Genomic DNA, 15,482 nt, shown 5'->3' on the forward strand with positions numbered 1-15,482 from the left:
CCCCTAGAACAAAACCTTAGTCCTTAATGCCCCCAAGGTCAACATCGTCTTTTACCACCATTTTCCTGCTAAACCTCAAGTAGCCCTTTAAATTTCTAATTAATCCTGACGTACTCAATTAATCACCAAATTACTTCCCATTATCCAATAAATCCCAAATATTCACTAAGTTCCCAAAACACCCTTAGGCTCACCCCGAGTCGGGTATTTAACCCTGTTGTGACTATTTCGCTAATCACTCACTAGGATCGCCTCAGACCACACATCTCAAATATATCTCCACAATACTGTGGTCTCACTCATAACGCATACATACTACAATTATACCCTCAATGGGTCAAAGATTACGAACATGCCCTTCTTTACAAAAATGGGCCGACATGCATATTTAATACACACAAACATGCATAAATATTCACATTACCAAATAAATCATTTATACCGCATAATCATACATATATTCCATTATAAATCCGATTATGGCCTCCAAGCACGGTAATCAAGGCACTCAGCCTTAATAGTGAATTCGGGACGTTACATATATTGTCTCATATCCTCTTCCTCTTGAGGTGTTTTAGGACACTGCTCTTTAGAAAGGTTAATTCCATTACGGATTGACATATCACCCTTCTTGGAATTTTTCATACTGAATCTCTCCAGTACCTTATCTATATAAGTAGCTTCAAACAGAGCCAAAACTTTTCTCTAACGATCTTGAATGATCTTTATGCCTACAACATAGTTTGCATCTCCCAAATATTTCATTTGGAATTGCTCGGATAGCCATTTCTTTACTTTTGTCAATGTTCCCACGTCATTCCCAATTAGTAGGATATCATCAACGTAAAGAACCAGGAATACCACAATGCCATGTTTGATTTGTTTGTAGACACAAGACTCATCAATGTTTTGTTCAAACCATACGTTTTGATTGTGTCATCAATTCTCAAATTCCAAGATCTTGAAGCTTGTTTGAGTCCATAAATGGACCTAAGAAGCTTGCAAACTTTTTGCTCTTGACCTTTTCCTATGAACCCTCCTGGTTGAGACATATAAATTATTTCGTCAAGATAGTCATTCAGAAAAGTTGTCTTAACATCCATTTACCATATCTCATAATCCATGCAAGCAGCTACGGACAAGAGTATGCGGATGGATTTAAGCATGGCTACAAGAGAAAAAGTTTCTTCATAATCTACCATTTCTCTCTGATTGTAACCCTTGGCTACAAGCCTAGCTTTGAAAGTTTCCACTTTCCCATTTGCTCATCTTTTTCTCTTAAATATTCATTTGCAACCAATAGGTTTAACATTTTCAAGAAGATCTTCAATAGTCTAAACAGAATTGGAATACATTGATTCCATTTCCAGGTTCATGGAATCTTGCCATTTTTCTTTGTCAGAATCTTCCATTGCATCTTTGTTTTTCAATGGATCATCTTTGTTTGTGTCAAACACAAGCATCCGAACTTCATTTTCGTAGCGAGTTGGCTGCCTAACAACCCTCCCACTACGACGAAGCTCTCTATCATTATGACTAGAACTTGCGGTTTCCTCTTGTCATTGTTAATTTGAAACATTTGGTGATCTTATTACTTGATCTGAGACTATCTCCTCCAATACAAGAAAAGTAGCATTTGTCAATACAAATGTTTTATTTTCTGTAGGACTATTAAATATACTACCTCTAGTCTCTTTGGAATATCCCACAAACATGCACAGTCCAGTGCAAAATTCAAGCTTTCCAGTCTTTCCTTTTAGTACGTGTGTTGGACACCCCCCAAATATGAAAATGGTGTAATCTAGGTTTAGTACCATTTCATAATTCCAATTGTGTCTTCTTGATAGACTTCGAAGGAACAACATTCAATTTGCACATTTCACATTGAATGGCATAGCCCTGGAATGACAGTGGCAATGATGAGTAACTCATAATTGATCTAACCATGTTTAATAACATCATGTTCCTTCTTTCTGAAACACCATTCTACTATGGTGTTCCTAGTGCATTGAGTTGGGATTGAATTCCAAACTTAGGTAGTCCTTGAATTCATAATCCATGTATTCTCCTCCTCTATCAAATTGAAGAACTTTAAGTGATTTATCTAATTATTTTTCAGCTTCAACTTGGAATTCTTAAAACTTTTCAAAAGTTTCAGATTTCTTTTGCATCAAATATAGGTAACCATATCTTGAATAATCATCGATGAATGTGACAAAATATTCAAACCCTCCTCTCGCTTGCACATTAAGTGGTCCACACACATCAGTGTGTACGAGTTGGAGTGGTTCTATGGCTCTTAAACCCTTTGTAGAGAAAGGTCTTTTGGTCATCTTGCCTTCCATACAGGATTCATGTAGTGTCTCAGAATTTTACATAGCTAGATAGTAGTAGTAGTAGTAGCTAGTAGTAGCTTGTAGTATGTTAGTTTCCGTGGATTTTGGTTCAAGCCAGGGCTTAGTTGGAAACTCATAGCAACAATTATGGATTTTATAAGCTTAACCTATAGTTTAGAAATATTAATTATAACATAAGGTTTGATTAATATTGTTGGTCCTAGAAATATTGTTTATTATAACCTAAGGTTTAGATAGAATTAATAAGAACATGACACTTGTCACAAGCATGTTTATTAAGGATTTAAGGATTTTTTATGAATTGTTTAATTAAAAGAAAGATCTAGAAGCTCTAGAACCTTATAGCAGCTGTTAGGATCACATTTTTACTCAGTCAAATCTGTTTAATCGATTCAAAATATGCTGAAAAAGTGCAAATACGTGTTTGATAAATCAACGTATGTCGATATATCGCATCAATAAGGGTCGATATATCGCCTATGAGATATACGAAAAACACGTCGACTTCGCATGAACGAAACCACGAAGACTTGGGGTATAGGTCCAGGCAATATATTGGCCTCTGGGAGATATTTTTGAATACTTGAGGATTTTAAATTTAAAAACAGCCTTAACCACTTGGACTTGCTATCGAACGATTTTGACTGAGTGTTAGGCATCTGTTGAACAAAAATTCAAATCTTTTTCATTTTATATTCATTTATTTATTCATTTTAAAAGGGGTTAGTTTCACTCCTTGAACTCTATAAATAGGACCTAGTACTCAGTCATTTCCTTCATTCTTCAAGCATTCTTCGGAGCCTCCAAGGTGCTAAGATTACTATAGAGAGAAACACTTGGGTTTTGGGTTAAAAGCTTTTTCAATCTAAGTTTTTCTAAACACTTGGGAAGTAAGATATAGTGTTATTTCGGTATCGAGGTGTAGATCAAAGTCATAGTTCATCCAAGGTATTCTTATCCTTAAGTTCAGTTCTTCATAGTTCTTTAGTTTTCTTTTATTTTCTTTCAGATCCTAACTCTTTGTTATGATTCTTGATTAGGTGTTTAAGTTCTTTGAAACTTAAGTTTTTTTGGTAAGTTTCTACTTTGATGGTTTAGTTCTCTTTTTCATCTCCTTTTCTTTAGAAACTCATGGTTTTACTGTTGGTTTTAGGAGTGTTTCAAATCCCGTTCTTGTCTACATATCCCGGTTTTTTGTAAGGAAAATAGGTTAGATTATATGTGTTTATATGTTTATGTTATGATATGTTTTATGTTATGATATGATATATGTTGTGGTCCTTGGGCATATGACTTGCTTAGAAAGCAAGCCCCGAGAATTTATGTTGTAGTCGCTTGGGCATATGACTTGCTTAGATAGCAAGCCCTAAGAATTTTTATCATTTTCATAGTTTAAAGTTATGATTTATCCTACCTCAATTAGTAGACAGAGGACCTAGATGGGTTATCATATACTATAGTTGTGATCTAACCTACCTCGATTAGTAGACAGAGAACCTAGATTATTTTATCACATACCACGTTAATGAGTTAATGGCCAGTAATATTGTAGTCCTATATGATATACGTTTTTATAGTCATATGTTTTATAGTATATGCTTTACGATATAGTCTTATGTTTTATGATTTATGACTTATATGTTTTTAGCAGATTTTCCTTATTGGGCATTAGGCTCATTCCTTTCTTTTTAGATGGTGCAGGAAAATGAGCATGGAAGACGAGAAGGATTCGTGGTAGCTTGACATGTGTGTTGAGGATGAATGGACTGGTGGAAGATCGAGGATGACATTGTTTTTAAGTCTTTTGATTTATGTTTTTATGTATTTCCTCACTTAGTATTTTAAAGAATTGATTTAATGTTTATTTTTATGTTTTATAACAATGGGATCCCATACCATATTTTGTATTTGGTACAATATTTTGGGTTTTAAATAAAGTTATGTTATTTCATACGTATGTATTTCAAATTAGTAGCTATATCATAGTAGTTTAATGGTCTGAGGTCTTAGAAATAGTCGGGACATTACAATTCACAGAATGGAAGAGAACCAAAAGTTAATTCTCTTAAAGGTCCCTCCTTTGCTAGTCTGTTAATTCTATCCAACCCAATATGCCACAATCTCAAATGCCATAGATATGTTTCACTATCGGAATTTGTTTTTAGACGTTTAATAGATCTTGGGCTTGCAACTTTAAATATTTCAGAGTTGTATATAGATCGTTATTTTGCCTTAAGTTTATACAGCCCATCGTTGGATTTTGCATGACATATTTCAATACTAGATCTTGAAAGAAATATTGAAACCTTGTTCATGCAACATAGAAACTGAAATTAAGTTCCTAGTAAATCCAGGAATAAAATAAACATTGTCCAAAACAAGAAATTTATTTTTATCAAATCCCAAATGGGTTGTTCCAACTGCTTTGGTAGAGACGACCTGACCACTGCAAACCCTCATAGTTGCCTCCTCATCAACAAGTTTTGTTGAAGAACTAAGAATATATAAAGTAAAGTAAACATGGTTAATGGAACCAAAATAAAAAATCCAAGATGATTTATCATCTTCCACTAAACAGGCTTCCAAAACAAGTAAATCGTATTTACCTTTCTTCTTTTCTTTTAGGTCTGAGAGATACTTATGACAATTTCTCTTCCAATGACCCTAATCTCCACAATGAATGCATGTCTCTTTGGGTTGCTTTTTCTTGGAAGCTTTGTTATCTTTATTCTCTTTGTTCTTTTTTCCTTTGGAAGACTTTTTAGGCTTCCTTTCATGTTTGTCATGAGATTTGTTTCTCCTCTTATTTATCCCTTTTGAAAAGGAAGGTTTAGAATCAACAAAATTTTCTTCTTCTACTTTTGAATACTCTTATTGAGTGATTCAAAAGTCTTCAACTCATTTATCAATTGGATCATATTATACTCCAACTTGTTCATAACATAGTTGGTAGTAAATGTTGAAAAAACCGGAGTGAGTGATTCAAGTATCAGACTAACTTTAGTTCTCTCATCAATGGTCACTCCATGAACTCCTGTATCATGCATTGTATTGATCATGTTTAGAACATGTTCTCTGACAGAAACTCTATTCTTCATTTTCATGTTCATATAAATTCTAGTAGCCTCATGTCTGAATTGATCGAACTGCTGTCCAAACATGGTATGAAGAGACTCCTATATTTCATACGCAATATGTCTTCATGATTCTTTTTTAGTACATCACTCATACTAGCAATCATGTAACACTTAGCCTTGTTGTTGGATAAAATCCAAGCATCATACTTCTCCTTAACAGTTTTGGGAGCAATGGTAGCAGGGACCTCACGACATTCCTCAGTAAAGACAAACTTGTAGCTCTCACAGATCAAAACAATGTTCATGTTTGATTTCCATTTCTTAAAATTATCACCAGTAAGTTTTTTGTTTGCAAGTACAGCAATAATGGGGTTATTATTCACCCTTGCTGAAATAAATAAATAAATAAATTGAATTTAGCATAATTTATGAATATCAACAATTTTTTAAATAGTTATATGATGCATGACTGCAACAAATTTAAATAACACATAAAAAAACAATTATTACTAATTATGCGATAAATCAATTTAAAAATTAATGGACCAGTCTTAGGGTAGGTCAGACTAATCTTAAATTAATTTTGAGACACTTCTCAAATTCATGAGTGAAAACTTAAAATCAATTATTGTCTCTTTTGACTTACGAACAATCGCTAATTTGGTCAAGATTAACTAGTCCACTCGAAAGCCTAGTTAAGCTTTTCTAAATGTAACTCATTATTTTATATTAATGTATTAACTCAAGAGTGTGTCTTAGGGTCTGTCAAACTTGAAATACATCATCAATCCTATTCTACATAGAAGTTAACCTTGAGTAATAACATAGTCAAAAACCTTCTTAAGGGGGACACAAACAAAGGCGCCTCGAAGCCCATTCCATGAAACATAGGAGTTACTTAATAATGGAGACTATAGGAGTTATTGTTATTACCCCTTCTCCCACTCACTATTTTAGAATATATGTTTTCTCAAAACATCCTATGTTTTTTAATTAATTAAATTAATCAAATTAATTTACCAAATGATATTCTAATAATTACTAATATCATTAAGAATTTAAATCATTAAAAAAGACTTAATCATCTTACTAAATAGACCCTTTAAATATCTAGTCAATAAATGCTCTAATTATTTAGAATATCATTTGCTATCAAATAAAATTAATTATTAAATAGGTCTTGAAATTAACATTTAAAATCAATTTACTGCTTTGTTCTAGATTAATTATATGATTCATTTAATGCATATAATCAAAGAGGACATTACTAATTCAAATATGTTTCTACTCAATATGAGATGTATGCTTGAATTAGATATATTGTGTGGGTAATATGAATGACCTGTTATAATGCATGGCAATGTTATTAAACACTTTTAATACATTCATACATTTAAATAATCAAATAAAATAATAAATAAGTAAATAAATGTGAGCCGGGTGTTTTGGGTAATTCTAGAAAAATTACAACACTTGCAATAATTTACAAAATAATTAAAAATAAAACTAAGGCATCATGTAGGATCTTCATCTCCATCTTTTGGGCCTTCTATTATTTTTATGTCATCTAGCCCATTTTTTTAATTATAAATGACTTCAATAATTTTAAACAATATTTTAAAAATATTGAACTTGGCTAATAAAAGCCTAATAGGTCATTTAGGTCCATTTTGAATTTGGGCCACACAATTCAAAATTTAATTGGAATTTTAAAATTCCAATGAACAATTTAGGTCAAGCCCACAAATTCAAGGAAACCAATAATCACTCTAGGGCATGGGTAAGGAGCCAAGTGAGTTAGGGTTTGAAATTTGGGGCTTGGGTTAATGGGGCAGCTCAAAGAGCCACCAAACCACCAACACATTAGGCAGCTAGGCGCGACTGGGCGTGCATACGATGGGCTACACGAGGTGCGCCAATGGTGCGGTAGGGCGCGCTTGAGAGATGAGCAAGGTGCGTTAGGGGCGTGGCTGAGGGCAGCCACAGGGCTTAGGTAGCCACAGGGCTAGGGCCGAGCTTGCCGAGAGGCTCTCAGTACCATGGGAGCTCGGGGCTGGGGATTTTACACTTTTGCAATTAATCATACTATTGCATAAAATTAAATTACTAAAAATCCTATGCCCTATATGGCTTACAATTTTATAGATCTAGAAAAATAAGAACAATTCCTAAACTTGAAACACCATATAATTAACGACTCTTAAGAACAAACATTCATCAAAATAAACATCCATCCATTCTTCACATATTACAATAAAATAAGAATGCATATTATGCCCACACATCAATTGATGTATGCAGATAATAATGACTGCTCTAACACCAATTGATGGTAACTAGTTTACCATGTGCTTAGCGAAAAGCACGAGGGTAATCATAGAGAAATAAAAAAATGAGGATTTACGAGTTGAAGAATTATCAAGAATCCTTGAGATCTTTTTGTATCTCCAGCGAACATCCAATCCAGAGCAGTCCTTGAAATACTCACACTAAGATCTTCCAAGATGTATCTATACACCTTAAGACATGTGTGGGGACGAAGAGTAATGGTAGGGAAAATTTTCTAATTCACAAGATATTCTCAACACATGAGATCTTGGAATATTAGGACTAAGACAATTTTCAAGGATTGAGAAAAATTATACGATATATTTTCCTCTCTATCAAAAGTATATTATTCTTTTTCTTTCAAAAAATTTTATTCAAAAATATTTCCATATGATAGATTTGTAAAAGAATTAATTAAATTTTAAAATTTCAAATTCAAAAATTCAAAGTATAAATAACTTATTAAATAATTTAATACATAAAAGAAATATTCAAAACTCATTCTTGGACCTTGTTACACGCCAACTATAGTGCAGACACTATAGTTGGTGTGTAACACATCCCTGATTTCAGAAATGTGTTCCAACCATTGTCAAATTTAAATCCAATTTGAATTATCATAAAAAAAAATTTCACATTATTTAAATAAATAAAGCTAATTAAGTCAAAATTAATTATCTTAATTATTTAAATGCTATTTTCGAAAATACCAAAATAATTTTTGAAAAAAATATAATTAATTAATTTATTAATTTTGAAAATTAATTTATTAATTAATTAATTCGTCTCAATTACATATTTGATCCTGAAGAACAAATTTCTTTCATATATGTCATTTTCTTGATTTTTCCCAATTTCAACTCTTACATTGAATAGTGTTGATAGAGCCATCTTGGGGACCTATGAACCTATAATTTCAAACTTCAATAGATATATATTATTAATTAAAACTCTTTAATATAATAACTTTAATTTATTAATCTCAATGTTATTCCACTAAAAATATGAGATTGCACTCTTGTAATTATAGACATTTATTTATTGAGTACTTTTAAATATATAAAAAATGTTCATCGATTTAATCACTACTATAATTCAATCCTCTATTAATGGTTAATAATTAAAGCATAAATTAATCACCATTTAACCTCTTTAATCATATCTTGTTTCCTTAAGTACCATTAATTTTACTAGTGAAGGTTAATTCATAAACTGATTTATGAATTTGAGCTCAATAACCTTTCAGTTCCAAAAACCAACTCTTAAGAGAACCATTATTCAATGTCCATATCTGTATATTATGTCCCCAACCATTTACATCAATGAGTTCTCAAAACAAAAGTTTTCAGCCAGATTATTTTGACAAACCATAAATATTGAATTCATAAGACATAAATAGGAGTTTATAATAACTTCAGGATTAAGATCAATTTGTATATGATCATTTATTTGATATGATTAATTAATACTTATAAAGTAAATTGTATTGTTAAGTATTAATAACATATCGGATCTCGTTCATGTATAACAACTTTATACAAAGTATATCTACTAAGATGTCCTACTACATCAGTAATCCAGATCTAGATTACATGTATTCATAACACTAGCAAATAGTATTTACAGTATTTAATCCAAAGATTCCATATAACTCTGTTTTACTGCGAACTGTTTAAACTTGTTCCCTACAAGCTCAATCATCTCGTACCAATACAAGATTATAGTCACAATAACGAATTTGGAAATTTTCTAATATTTATATAATATTATTCTAATAATAATAATAAACAAACAATATATGTAAAAATTCATTTCAATTATTTATTTCATAAAACATTGTTCAAATGATATGATTTAAAGGGCACTAGTCCCAACAGTCACGTCTACCCCAAGCACGGTCGTGCCAATGGCCTAGAAATCCCAAATCGAACTCAAATCCCTCACTTTCTTGGACACTAGCATGGTTGCGCCACATCCTAGCGCGGTCGCGCCACGTCGCTAAAAACCCAAAATTACCCAGAATTCAAAGTGTTCTTCCCCAAGTTGTAACCCACTATTTTTACCTACAAAACTAGACTCAAAATCTGACCCAAATAGGTACTACTAGCCATTTTTTACCACAAACCACCTCAAACAACATTCAGCAATAAAAAACCTCAAAAACGCATCAAAAGACATCCAATCAATAAAACCAACATTTGAGTCTTACACTCTAGATTTGAGCTCCAAATTCCAAAAATCCCAACCTGAATTCACAAACCAATTACAACTGAACCTTAAAACAGATTATGAATGGTTTCCAATCCTCAAAACACCTAACCCAATATCCTAACAACACCCAAATTCAAAATTCACAAACCAAAACTCAAAAAAACTCAAGAACACAAAAGAAAAGGAAACTTAGAAAGGGAAGGGATTTACCCACTGAATTTTTGAGATTCTTGACTGGTTTGGAGTCTCCATCAGCTTTCAATCCTCTTACTAGTGCCAAATTCCTCAAAGCTCAAGCTTGATCCACCCCTTTTAATGAACTTGCACTTGCACTTGGTGTCCTTAATAAGCCCCTTCAAAAATTGCTAAATGTAAATCGTAGGGTGGTTTGAACATGTAAGGACCAAGGAAATCAGTAGTTAGTCATTTGATTAACACTTATGGTCAAAAGACCATTATACCCCTACCTTATAATTTCTCTTCAGAATATAACCAAGGGCGAAATGGTCATTTTGATTCAATTCCCACTAAACCTCAATGTACACCTTAAATCCCTAATTAATCCACTACTCTTCCAAACCCCAATATTTTCCCAAAATATTTCACATTTAATAATTCCTCAAAATATACAAATTTACCAAAATACCCCTTGGCTCACCCCGAGCCAAGTATAAATCCTCATTGTGACTTTTCCACTACATTGCTCAAACAGATCAACTCATGTCGAATATCATGATGGCATCCACATAATCACGTGGTCTCAAGCATATAGCATAATAAAAATACAAATATACCCTCAACGGGTCAAAATTATGAAAATGGCCCTTTTAAACAAAAATGGGCCTTTAAGCATATTTAATACAACTAAACATGTATAAATAGTCATATCATAATATAACTCATATAATCCACATAATTTCGTATTTATTCAATTTAATTAACACATTATTACTCCACGTGCCCTCTCGGCATGCTAATCAAGGCACTAAGCCTCATAAGAAATTTTGGGACGTTACAAAGGCCTATATGTGATAAGATCTGAAATGCCTTCACTACTCATTATTGAAATGTTCAAATCTGAACGACCAAAGCCAAAACGACAAAAAGTACCTCAAGATGATACGTATCTTTGGCACCTAAGACTAGGTCATATTACCGGTTTGTGAATCTTGTTTAGAAGTAAAAGTGACCAAAAGACCTTTCTCCTCCAAATGTGTTAGAGCCAAAGAACCTCTCGAGTTAATTACACACACATGTTTGTGTTCCAATGAATATACAAGCTCGAGGTGGTTATGAGTATTATGTCACCTTCATTGATGACTACTCAAGATACGGTTACATATACCTGATGCAAAGGAAATCAGAAACCTTTGAAAAGTTCAATGAATTCCGAGGTGAAGCTGAAAATCAGTTAGGAAATACTCTCAAAATGCTACGATCAGATCGAGGTTGGGAATAACTTGATAAGGAATTCGAAGATTTCTTGATAGAGCATGGAATTGTTTCACAGCTCACTGCACCAGGTACTCTGCAATAAAACAGTGTGGCAGAAAGGAGGAATAGGCCTTTGTTGGACATGATGAGATCAAGGTTTAGTTACTCATCATTGCCCCTATCATATTGGGGATATGCTTTACAAACAGGTGCATACATCTTAAACCTTGTTCCATCTAAGTCTGTAGCTAAGACACCCTCAAAATTGTGGACAGGTCGCAAACTTAGTCTGACGCATGTGCATATATGGGGATGTACAACACATGTGCTAAAAGCTAAGACCGGGAAGTTGGAACCTAGATCTGAAGTATGTTTATTTGTTGGATACCCTAGAGGCACTAGAGGAGGCTACTTCTATAGTCCGACAGAAAAGAGAATATTTGTATCGAGAAATGCTACTTTTCTGAAAGAAGACTATATGAGGGACTTCAAACCTCGAAGTAAGGTTGTACTCGAGGAGTTACTTGGTGATAAGATCACACCACAACCGACTTTAGAAGTTGGAATAGAACAGATTACAGTTCCAAACCAGGATACTAAAGTATTCCATCGTAGAGGGAGCGTTGTAAGACAACCCATTTGTTACACTGGATTTGGAGAAGCCTAAGTTGCAATATCGAATGACAATGTTGATGACACATTGACTTATAGTCAAGCGATGAAGGATCCTGATAAGGAAAAATGGCTTGAAGCTATGAAACTTGAGATGGAGTCGATGTAGTCCAACTTAGTCTGGGAACTTATCCACCTTAAGATATAAAATTGATTGGGTGCAAATGGATATACAAGAGAAAGAGAAGAGTTGATGGGAAAGTAGAGACTTTTAAAGAAAGGCTAGTAGCTAAAGGCTACACACCAAAAGAAGGTGTGGATTATGAAGAAACATTTTGTCCTGTGGCCATGCTAAAATCCACACAGATCCTCTTATCCATCGCTAATCATTTTGACTGTGAGATTTGGAAAATGGACGTCAAAACGACTTTTTTGAATGGCCACCTTGATAAAAGTATCTTCATGGTACAACCGAAGGGTTTCATAGAACAAGGAAAAGAGAAAAAGGTTTGCAAACTGCAAAGGTCCATTTATGGACTTAAGCAAGTATCCAGATCATTGAACATAAGATTTGACCAAGCTGTTAAATCTTATGGTTTTGATCAAAATGTCGATGAGCCTTATGTATACAAGCAAATTGATAAGGACAAAGTGATCTTTCTAGTTTTATATGTAGATGATATATTACTCATTGGGATTGATTTGAATAAATTATCTAACCTAAAAGTGTTGCTAGCTAACCAATTCCAAATGAAAGATTTGGGAGAGGCAAGCTACATTCTTGGGATACAATTAATTCATGACTTCAAGAAGAAGTTGTTGGCACTATCTCAAGCATCTTATATAGATGAAATACTTGTGAAGTATGCGATGCAGAATTCTAAGAAAGGGAAACCTCCCATCTCGTCTTAATGCTCACCTCTCCAAGAACCAATGTCCTAAGACACCCCAAGAGGAAGACGAAATGAGATGGATACCCTATGCCTCCGCAGTAGGAAGCTAAATGTATGCAATGTTATGTACCAGACCTGACATTTGCTACATTGTGGGTATAGTCAGTAGGTACCAGTCAAATTCAGGATTCGATCACTAGACAGCAGTCAAACACATTCTCAAGTATCTTAGGAGAACAAATGAATGTATGCTAGTATATTCCAGAGAGAATTTGATTCCAATCGGATATAAATATTCTGACTTCCAATCCGATAAAGACTCCCATAAATCTACGTCTGGATCTGTTTTCACACTTTTGGGTGGACCAATTATATGGAGGAGTATAAAGCAAGCTTGCATTGCTGACTCCACCATGGAATCAGAATATGTTGATGCAAGCAAAGCAGCTAAAGAAGTTGAATGGCTTAGGAAGTTTTTTGGTGATCTGGGAATTGTTCAGGATATGGATAAACCAATCGTACTCTACTGTGACAATAGTGGAGCTGTTGCCAACTCAAGAGAATAGAGAAGCCATAAGAGACTCAAGCATATAGAGCATAAGTACCACCTCATAAGATAAATAGTACAAAGAGGAGATGTAATTGTTCAGAAGATTGAATCAGCAAACAACTGTGTTAATCCCTTTACGAAGACGTTGTTGGTACGAGTTTTGATAGTTATTTCTTAGATTTTGGATTACGCGACATGTCTCAACTACTTTAGGGCAAGTGGGCGATTGTTGGGATTTGTGCCCTTAAAACATATTTATGTATGAACAATTACTGTTAATTAAATAAATTTAATATTTTGCACTCATATTTGTATTTAATTATACATGTCATTTATCATGAAGATCCAATATTATTGATGTGGTCTTGAATTAAGTATATGTATAATGATATATATACAAGATGATTTAATTTAAGATAATAATATAAAAAATTGTGCGTTATCACTATATAAAGTTGGCTCAGTCGATCTTCTGTTTAAGATAGAGCAGTTTATCTAGACTGTTAAGTGTAGCGACATAAAGAGATAGAGGTATCGTATACAATATAGATTATATTGGACTAGGGCACGATGAAAGAGAGAACTTCTGAAAATCTTCGTTAAAATATATAAGTTTAACATTCATCAATCGATGGTCGTTTTAGACTTAACCTTAATCCTGAAGTAAGTGGTGAACTCAAGTTTGTACTTTTATGACTTGATTTATAGGGTAAGGTTCAATATTCCTACGACCGAATTCTTGATATCTTGGAGTCATAAAACTACAAGTGGTTGGGAACATACTTAAAAAATATGGAGTTTTCTCCTTACTAAAATGAAAGCAGGTTAGTTGTCCCTTTTAGTGTTGATTTAGGGCTTGAACACAGAGTGCTCAATTTCTGCTATAGAGAATAGAAATATCATTCTATAGTCAAATTTATAGAATAATTTTTATTGGAGGATCAATGGAACTAATTGATAAGGGCATAATTAGAGAGGTTAACAAGCATTAAGACCTAGCTTTAACTATGAAGAACAAGCAGAGAGTCATAACTCATGCAATGACTAAATCAATATACGACTTTATAGTCATAGCTTCTAATAATATATGATAGAAGTTTTGAGAGTTCAACTATGAATTTCTAGTTGAATAATCCATAGTTAAAAAATTATTAAATGGAATTAAGAGTTAATGAGATTAATTAAATGATTGGAGCTTAGAACTACGGGTCCATACTATCCCCATACAAATTCGATAACACAGAGGTATGATTTTGGTATTGAAAGAAAATAATTAAGAATATTAAAGTATTATTTTTTATCTCACAAATTAATATTATTTGAGAAATAATATTTAAAATATTATTTATGAAATAATATTTGATTGCAAATAAAATTATATTAATAATTTTGTGAAATTAATTTTTAATGAAAATTAATTTAATCATATCAAATTTTGTGGTATAATTGTATACTACATAAAATAATATGATAAATTCCCAACAAATAGTATTTTATAGAGATAAAATACCATAGGGCCCAAGGACGTGTGTGGGCAGGTAGGATTCAAAATGTTGATTTATGTGACTCTCTAGATGTACTCAACAAATGAGATCTAGAAAGGTTTGATAGAGAGAAGATTTAGAAAAGTTATCAGGTTTTGAGAAAACTATCGCTTTAGAGAGAGAGAGAGAGAGTATATTTTTATTCTCAAAATAAAAATAAAGCTTTTTCTAAAAGTCACATAGTGTCAGACTTATATAAAGATATTTAATCTAATTAAATAATCTTTATTCTATTAAGAATATAATTCAACTTAAAACTGAATAGGTATTTACATTTAATTATTTATTTAAATCATATTTAAACAGAATAATTAAATAACTTATTTTACAAAATTATTTGAAATTCAAAATTCGAATCCTAGGGATAAAAATCCCTGAGTTAGGCACCACACACTGTGCTGCACAGTATGTGTCGCTCAACCTAATCAGGGTTTCCCAGATTTTTTTCATTTGTTTGTTTTAAGACAATATATTTA

The sequence above is a fragment of the Humulus lupulus genome, chromosome 7, assembly GCF_963169125.1.
Source record: "Humulus lupulus chromosome 7, drHumLupu1.1, whole genome shotgun sequence".
Classification (NCBI taxonomy): domain Eukaryota; kingdom Viridiplantae; phylum Streptophyta; class Magnoliopsida; order Rosales; family Cannabaceae; genus Humulus; species Humulus lupulus.